We start from the raw sequence: 9,959 nt of genomic DNA, 5'->3' as shown, positions 1-9,959 counted from the left end.
GGGTGGATCTCCAAGCAGTTCAACAGGCTAGTTATTCTTAAGGATAGGATATTTTTCTAAGAAAACTCTATCTATCTCATCCCTTTCATCCATATGCATATCATTTTCATGCTCAAGCAAGTATTGCTCTAAGGGACCAGTAGGAGGCAGGGCAATAGAAGCTAAGGCAATAGTTTCATCCTTACTAGGCAACTCCTTTTCATGAGGTTGTCTACCAAACTTGGAGAAATTGAACTCATGTGACACACCTTCAAAACCAACAGTGACGGTTTGCTTCTCACAGTCAATATGAGCATTAACGGTATTGAGAAAAGGTCTGCCAAATATGATGGGACAAAAGCTATCTTGTGCAGTAGCAAGAACGAGGAAATCAGCAGGATACTTCATTTTACCACACAAGACTTCAACATCCCTAATAATTCCCACAGGGCAGATAGTATCTCTATTGGCAAGCTGAATAGTGACATCAATAGGCTCTATCTCAACAGGTGCAATCTCATCTTTGATTTCATCGTATAAGGATTGAGGTATTGCACTAACACTAGCACCCATGTCACATAAACCATGATAACAATGATCTCCTATCTTAACAGAAACCACAGGCATGCCAACAACAGGCCTATGTTTGTCTCTAGCATGAGGTTTAACAATTCTAGGAGCATCTTCACAGAAGTGAATATTATGTCCCTCAACATCGTCGGACAAAAGATCTTTGATAATAGCAATGCTAGGTTCAACTCTAATTTGCTCGGGGGGTGTAGGTGTTCTAATATAGCCTCTACATATCACAGTTGAAGCTTTAGAATGATCCTTTATCCTAACAGGGAAAGGTGGTTTCTCAATGTAAGCACTGGGAAACACAGTATCATTATAGGCAATGACTTTCTCTTCAACTGGAGTGGGTTTAACTACATTGAATTCTAAAGGAGGATGATATTTAAACCACTTCTCTTTGGGGAGATCAATATGAGAAGCAAATGATTCACACAATGAAGCTACTATCTCAGAGTCAAGTCCATACTTAGCGCTAAAGTCACAAAAAGTATTTGTCTCAACAAAGGATTTAACACAATCAAAAGTGAAATTTATACCTGACTCCTTACCTTCTTCAAGCTCCCAATCTTCAGAGTTGCGTTTAATTCTCTCCAATAAATTCCATTTGAAGTCAATATCTCTCTTCATAAAAGAACTGGTACAAGAAGTGTCAAGCATGGTGCGATAATCATGAAAAAGCCGAGCATAGAAGTTCTGAATGATAATTTCTCTCGAGAGCTCATGATTGGGGCATGAATATAGCATTGATTTAAGCCTCCACCAAGCTTGAGCGATGCTTTCTCTGTCACGAGGCCAAAAATTATAAATATAATTCCGATCACGATCTACTAAATACATAGGATAAAACTTTTGATGAAATACCAATTTCAACCGATTGTTGTCCCATGATCCAGTATCATCACATAGCCTATACCATGTCAACGCCTTATCCTTCAAAGATAAAGGAAAGACCTTCTTCTTGACCTCATCCTCGGGCAAACCTGCAAGCATAAATAAACCACAACTTCATCTACATAGATTAGATGCAAGTCTGGATGTGATGTTCCATCTCCTGTAAAAGGATTAGCCAGCAATTTCTCAAGCATACCCGAAGGAAATTCGAAGCAAATATTTTCAGTAGGTGCAGCAGGTTGAGGAGAAACTCTTTGTGCTTCCTTTCGAGGTGAAGATACCCCGAACAAACCCCTCAAAGGATAAGTATCCATAGTGACAAGTGACAATAAATTTCACCACACTATATGAATGTTTCCTTACCAAGTTCCACTTACCAAAGGCGCTTCACTCCCCGGCAACGGCGCCAGAAAAGAGTCTTGATGACCCACAAGTACAGGGGATCAATCATAGTCCTTTCGATAAGTAAGAGTGTCGAACCCAACGAGGAGCAGAAGGATCTCACAAGTGGTTTTCAGCAAGGTAAAATCTGCACGCACTGAAATTGTCGGTAACAAGTGATTGTGTGGTGAGATGATTCGTAGCAAGCAACAAGTAACAAAAGTAGCAACGGTGCGGCAAAGTGGCCCAATCTATTTTGTAGCAAGTGACAAGCCTGGACAAAGTCTTATAGGAGGAAAAACGCTCCCGAGGACACACGGGAATTTCTGTCATGCTAGTTTTCATCATGTTCATATGATCCGCGTTCGTTACTTTGATAGTTTGATATGTGGGTGGACCGGCGCTTGGGTACTGCCCTTACTTGGACAAGCATACCACTTATGACTAACCCCTCTCGCAAGCATGCGCAACTACGAAAGAAGAATTAAGACAAAGTCTAACCATAGCATGAAACTAGTGGATCCAAATCAGCTCCTTACGAAGCAACACATAAACTAGGGTTTAAGCTTCTGTCACTCTAGCAACCCATCATCTACTTACTACTTCCCAATGCCTTCCTCTAGGCCCAAATAAAGGTGAAGTGTTATGTAGTCGACGTTCACATAACACCACTAGAGGAAAAACAACATACAACACATCAAATTACCGAACGAATACCAAATTCACATGACTACTATTAGCATGACTTATCCCATGTCCTAAGGAACAAAAGTAACTACTCATGAAGCATAATAATATTCATGACCAGAGAGGTAATGAGTAGCAACAAGGATCTGAACATAAACTCTTCCACCAAATAATCCAACTAGCATCAACTACAAAGAGTAAACAACACTACTAGCAACCTTACAAGTACCAATCGGAGTCGCGAGACAGAGATTGATTACAAGTGATGAACTAGGGTTTGGAGATGAGATGGTGTTGATGAAGATGTTGATGGTGATGAGTCCCCTCCGATGAGAGGAGTGTTGGTGATGACGATGGCGACGATTTCCCCCTCCGGGAGGTAAGTTTCCCCGGCAGGATCGTCCTGCCGGAGCCCTAGATTGGTTATGCTCAAGTTCCACCTCGTGGCGGCGGCGAAACCACGAAAAAGCTCCTCCCTGATTTTTTCCTGGACGAAACCCTTCATATAGCAGAAGAGGGGGCCAGTGGGCCAGCAGGCTGCCCACAAGCCCTCATGGCGCGGCCTGGGGGTGGCTGCGCCGTGCGGGCTTGTGGCCACCTGCTAGCGCCCCTCTGGTGCTTCTTCGACCTAGTTTTTTTATAAATCCGGAAAAAAATCCTCGTTGATTTTTACGGCATTTGGAGTTGCGCATAATAGGTATCTCAACTTTGCTCTTCTTTTAGGCCAGAATTCCAGGTGCCGGCATTCTCCCTCTTCATGTAAACCTTGCAAAATAAGAGAGAAAAGGCATAAGATTGGTACCGTGAAGTGAAATAACAGCCCAAGAAGCGATAAATATCAACGTGAAAACATGATGCAAAATGGATGTATCAGGGTGTCCTCCTCACTAGGGACTCTTTAAATCTATCTTCAATGTGCGTTCTCAGTCGGTAAAGAAGGTCAATCCGACTGATGACAAGACACATGTCATCCAATTGTGTGGGGCCTTAGGACTTCAAAAGAGAGCCAAAAGTAGTTATCCTGTCATGACCTTTCCCGAGTCGGTTCGCAACTGGCAAGCCACTTGGTTTTACTGTAATGATGTCGCTTGCCCAAATATGTCGAGTGGACTCCCTCACTTTACTTTAGAGAGACCGAGTGCTCCGAGGATGTTAGTGTCGATGAAGAAGGAGAAAGCCCAGGTGGAGCCTTTAGTCAAACCGCTGATTGGTCTGGTCCGCAACGAAGTGACAGGAATGAATCTGTTAGAGACCTTCCTTGGCAGACGCATCCAGCCTCTCCAAGCTCGGGACACACAATGTGGCATTACACTGGCCCTGAAGACTCCACTCGGTCTCATCCTGAGGAAGTGGATGAAGACACAGTAGCGAAGTGGACCCGCGGAATAGCTGGTCCTTGTGATAATCCGATGGGGGGCGAAGAGGGTCCTGCCCTTCTCTGCTCAAAACCCGCCGACAAACAAGGTTAGTTCTGTTGTGTTGAATATTTTTTCGTTTAGACCGAGTGCTCACAATTTCCTTGTCGACTGAGCTTGTGGATTGCATCTTGCAGGCATGGACGAACTTGCATTCTCCGGTCCCGAATGGCAACGCACTCGAGCTCGAGGAGGGGAGCATGGAGGATAGCACGGAGAGCGAGGAATATGTCGAAGACAGCGAAGAGACCGAGGAGGAGGAGGAGGAGGAAAGCGAGGAGGAGGACTCATCTCCTTCTCGCCACGAGCCCCGGTCCAAGCTGCGTCATGATTCCAGGGGCACTCCGAGCAAGCTTTTTGCGTCGAGTGGCAGGAGTGCCAAACGCGTCACGGGATCGTCTGGTGAACCAGTGGAGCGGCCTGCAAAGGTGTCCAAGCCCAGCGGACCCAAACCTCGAAAGGCTCTTCCTAGAATGAGGATCGCCTGCCAGTCGCCTCTGTGTAAGTACTTAACCTTCTCCTCTTATCTGAGTGAACTGTTCTTGTTGATGATGACCGAATGGAATTGCATTGACAAAGCTGCTACCTCTGTAACATCGCCGCCGCGAGGGAGCGAAGACCCCATGGAGGTTGATACCGCGAACACAGCCACTTCACATCTAGGTATTACGGATTTTTCACTCTGTGTTACTCTTCCATGTGTATGATTTTCTGGCTGTAACTTCTGGTGTTTCTGTCTGCCAGCCGCGCCTCCAACAGAGGTCATCCAACTGGATGACGATGATCAGAGACAACCTGTTGCTGAGGTGGAACCCATTGTGTCTGAGGTGCATGTGGCAGAGATGCCTGTAGCGAGTGCTCCGCCTGTCAGTTCGGTTGTTGTCACCACAACGCCGACTGGGTTACAGTCGGGCGCTCCAGTTGTTTCTGTTGCAGCCTTAGGATTGATGTCGCCCACAACCGTGCACACGACACGTCGTATCCCTGAAGATCAGACTGGTGCCACCAAGGAAGCTATGATCCAGGCGGAGTTGATGACACAACAAGCGAAAGGAGCCTATGACGCCATCTTCTCGGTGTATAACAACAGTGTGGTGCTCCAAGAAAACGTCCGAGTAAGTGCAACAGTAAGTTTGAATTCCGACTCACACCCAGTGTGTGTTTTTGTAGAAATGTCTTTGTTTTATTTGTGTTCCAGTGGGGTCACTCCGAGTGAACCCACTAGGTGTAGTCTCCGAGACCGCTGTCGAGTGCTTGCACTGGCAGTGGTCTTAATCAGTAGAGACTTTTCTTTTTTGATGATCACAGTCAGCCAGAGCTGATCTGGTTGAGTTTTGAATCTAGTGGGGGCACGCTAAGTGAACCCACTGGGTATAGTCCCCGAGACTATTATTAGTCGGTAGTGAATGATAATAGTCTGAAGCACTTGAGTGTATAATATTTTTGGCTCGTCAGGACAGACCTAATCGAGTGATAAGCCAGTGGGGTCACTCTGAGTGAACCCACTTGGTGTAGTCCCCGAGACCGCTGTTGAGTGCTTGCATCGGCAGGGTTCTGATCGGAAACATATCTTTTCCTTCAATCGAATGAAGTTTTTATCACTCGGAAGTGAATTTACTTTGACCATATATCACTCGGAAGTGAGATATACGTTGACTGATGTTTGTCTTCTGATTCTTTCAGAAAGCTTGTGAAGTAGGCTCTGCTATGCTACCTTGGCTGCAGAAAAGACTCAACTGGCTGCGAACCTGGAGGCGGCTACAAATGAAATAGCTGCTTTGAAGAAAAAGCTAGAGGAGAAGGACAAAGCATTGGTGGAGGCCCAGGCAACCAGTAAGAGCTTGCAGGTGGAGGTGGAGAAAATGCAGAAAGAATGGTACAAGTGGATGAACTAATTGAAGGATATGAGCAAGAGGGCGAATGCTCAAGTAAAATACGTGGGAGACTTTGCCACCAAGATGCTGGAGTTACTCACTGGTAAGTGTCTTGTCGAGTGAATCTTGTAATTGATTGTGTGTTATTTTGATGATGACCTTGAAACTTCTCCCCCACAGAATTTTGTCAAGACTTGGGGAAGGAAACTCAGGAGGTCGAGCCCTCGCTTGACCCAATCGATACTCCACTCGGTGACGACCTAGCTCTGAATCTGTTCCATCTGAACTCCCCACTGACGGAGGTGGAGAAGTACGTCACGTGACTGAGGGCGGCTGTGAGCAAGATCGACAAGGAGCTATGGCCAGAGGATGATCTCCACCATGAGCTGGAGGCGATGATGACTCGAATGGAGCAGATTCCTCAGCGGTTTCAACCATGGAAGAAGTCTGCTGCTCGGTGTGGGGCTGACGTGGCTTTGTCACTCGTCAGGGTCCATTGTAAGGACACTCGGAAGGAGAAGCTGAAGGCACTGCAGGTTGCAAACACAAAGAAGCTTCGGTTTGAAGACTTCATGGAGACCTTCGTTGATACTTCAACTCGTATCACCGACGTCATCGACATCGACACCTTCGTGGAACCGGCCAGTCTAGGTGAGCCGTGAGGAAGTCGAACACTCGTGAGAAAAACATTTATTTGCCTCGGTATGCCGAGTGGTTCTGTAAACACTTTAAACTTTGTTCGGGTAATAAACCGAGTGCTTTTGTCCTACGCGGATAACCTTGATCTGCGCCGGGTATCATTGATGTGCTCGTTTCGACTGAATTTAAGTTTATCTTTGTCGACTGAATTTTTCTTTTTGGGTATGCTCTGGGCATACGCAAAGTGTTCCCACCTAAGTGAAGCTTGATTCGCAGTTGGGTTGGGGCTAAGCGAAGTCTGATTCGCAGTTGGGCGGGGTTTCGTCACTTAGGCGAATCTGGTTCGCGGCTAAGTCTCCGAGTGTGAGGGTTGCTCTTCACTCGAAGAAGTATTCTAACTTAGGCGAATCTGGTTCGCGGCTAAGCCCCCGAGTGAGATTGTAGCTCTTCACTCGGAGAAGTTTTTTAACTTAGGCAAATCTGATTCGCAGCTAAGTCCCCGAGTGAGAGGGTAGCTCTTCACTCAGAGAAGTTTTTTTAACTTAGGCGAATCTGGTTCGCGGCTAAGCCCCCGATTGAGAGGGTAGCCCTTCACCCGGAGAAGTTTCTTAACTTAGGCGAATCTGGTTCGCGGCTAAGCCCCCGAGTGAGAGGATAGCTCTTCACTTGGAGAAGTTTTTTAACTTAGGCGAATCTGGTTTGCGGCTAAGCCCCTGAGTGAGAGGGTTGCTCTTCACTCGAGAAGTTTTTTAACTTAGGCGAATTTGGTTCGCGGCTAAGCCCCCGAGTGAGAGGGTAGCTGTGACAGCCCGATGCAGACGCCCCAGAAGATTCCCCTGTTATTTCCGTTTCCGTCGTGTGATATTTTGTTTGTTGCATTCATCTTGCGCATCATGGAATCATGCATGGCATCATGTCAACTGTTTTTTGTCGGTGTTGCTTGTTGCCATGTTGTTGGGTGTTAGTGCCTTGTGAGTGACGTTGTTTTGTTGGAGTGTTGAGACAAGGTGCGTGAGAGCCACCGCTAAACCGTGTTGCACCGCGAACCACTCCCCTCCTCTCTTCTCTTTAATTTTGTTTTCGGGTTGTGTAAAAGTTCCGTTTTAACTCCTTTTAAAAATCGTCTTCTTTCAAAACTCCTTTTATTAAATGTGAGGGCAACCCTTGGGTTTTTATTTTATTTCTCCCTGTGTGTTATTTTAAAACCCTCTCATTTTCTTTTCTCTTTTAAAGGGCTTTTATTTTATCCTTTAAATAAAGAGGTTTTATTTAATTCTTCAAAGGGGTTTGATTTTTATTCTTTTGTAAACGGGTTTTAATTTTAATTCTTCAAAAGGTTCTATATTATTTAAAAAAAAATCCCAATCTATTTCTTATATATGGGGTGTGTTTTTAAAGAGTCAAAAGTATTTTTTTTACTATTTTATTTTATTTTGTTTAATTCTTTTCTTTGTGTGTTTCCTGTTTTAAAAATAAAAACAAGATGAGAGTGGGAGAGAGGCCACGTTGCACGCCACTTGGGCCTCTAGACCGGGCCGCAGCCGAGCTTCCTGGCCCCAACCCTAGCGTAGCCCCTCGTCCCGATCCCCTCTCCTTCTCCCCGTGCGTCTCCCTCCTCCAGCCCGATCCCTCTTCTCTCCCCGTTCCTCCCCTGCGCCGTTTCCCCCAGGCCCGATCCCCTCCAGCCCCGCGACGCCCCTGGCGTCCCGTGCTCGCGCTGCCCCGCGTCCTCGCCTCCCAGGTCGCCGCCTCCCCTTTGCCTCCAGCCACCAGAGCCCCATGCGCGCTCGACCCCAGTAGTTGCGTGCAGCTTGTGATGTGGTGCGGGAGCACCCAAGCTCCTGTGCCAGCTTCCGCTCAGTGGCCTCGCCGGACCGGCCGTCGCCGGCGACCACCTCCAGGTCGGCCATGTCGTCCTCTTCCTTCTCCTCCCACTGGTTCCCTCTCTCTCCCTCACCCCACTCTCTTTTCCTTTTCTTCAGGAACATCACGCCATGGCCGTGCTTGAAGGAAGCCAGCACCAGCCAGCAGGTCGCCCGTGCCTTCCTCTTCGTCGCCCCGGGCATCTACTTCCTCTCCTTCCCCATTTCTTCTTCTGCTCTCCCTCTCTCTCATGCTCCCCCTTTCTCTGTTTCTCTGAACAACAACTGCAGGTGCAGCCATGAACGCGCCCTGCGAGCTCCATCTCTGCGGATCGAGCCCCATAGCCACCGGGAATGGAGTAGGTGCTCCGGGATCCGCCCATCCCGCTGGTGCCCGCTGGATCTAGATGCCTTGACCTGCATCCCCGACCTGCATCCGAACCTGTCAATGGTGTTGTCTCCGTTTCGTGTTTCAGTTTCGTCAGGTTCGCCACAGGATATGTTCATTTGAGTAGAAATTCAGTTAATACCACAGTTAGTTCGTAGCCCAACTCGTCAGCCGCAATAGCACATACATAGAGGTCTGGGGTTCGAATCCCTCTCACCCCGATTTTTCCTTTTGATATTTTGATGCTTTAGGTTGCCCACGGTTCAATCTTATCTAGCCCAATGCTCATATGTTGGACACTATCACAGCGCTAGCACACTCGCGTGTGCCTTGTAGTGAGACCGAGAGGTCTTGTGTTCAAATCCCAGCTCCCAATGTTATTTTTTTCATGCTTGGGCCTGATCTGGCGCTTGGTTGGGCTGTGTCTCCACTTTCGGCCCATTTCTTTTTTTAATCTTTGCTAGGAATTTTGCTTTTCAGAAAAAATCAACATATTTTCAAATGCCCGTAGTTTCTAATCCGTGCATCGCATTGTGATGAGTTATATATGTAACTTGGCTAGAATTTCACGTAGGTTCATATTTTCCAGCTCTCATGCATAATCAGAACTGTTTAAAAATTACAGCCATTTGCATCGGTTTGCGTGTCGACGTGTTGAAAACGATTTAGGTCGTAACTATTTGTCCGTAGCTCCGTTGGAGATGTGCCATATATGTAAATGGACCAGAACGACGAGTAGAATCACGTGAACCACTTTGTTTTGCCGTTTAACAAACCTAAAATGTGATTAGGACAAATCTCGACAGAATTAAGATTTAACACGTGGGGTCATTTCGGACATGCTATATGTCGTTTTTGGCCTCATTTAAAATGCCTAGCTAGGTAGATTAATTTGTGATTCACCCCTTGCCATGTTAACAACCTTTTAATATATCCGTGTACTTGAACGGGAGTGAACTAAATAATTCAACATGGAGTTTCGTCGATATGCAACTCGTTGCATATCGAGCTTCACTTAATGTGTAGTGTTTGCGTGAGGTGAATTGCCATGCCGTGCCTTGCATTAGACCGTTCATGCATCATATGTGTCTTGCATCGTGTGGTGTATACTTGTGTTGATGCTTGTTTCCGGTTTGCTTCGTCTTGATAGAGTTCCGCAAGCGTGTCGGGAAGTGAGGATCCGTTCGAACACGTCGGTTCGTCTGCTTCACGGAGTCATGCTTCTTCTCAGCGGGATCTCAGGCAAGATGACCATTTCCCCAGATAC

The sequence above is a fragment of the Hordeum vulgare genome, chromosome 4H, assembly GCF_904849725.1.
Source record: "Hordeum vulgare subsp. vulgare chromosome 4H, MorexV3_pseudomolecules_assembly, whole genome shotgun sequence".
Taxonomy (NCBI): Eukaryota; Viridiplantae; Streptophyta; class Magnoliopsida; order Poales; family Poaceae; genus Hordeum; species Hordeum vulgare.
This window is presented reverse-complemented; position numbering follows the sequence as displayed.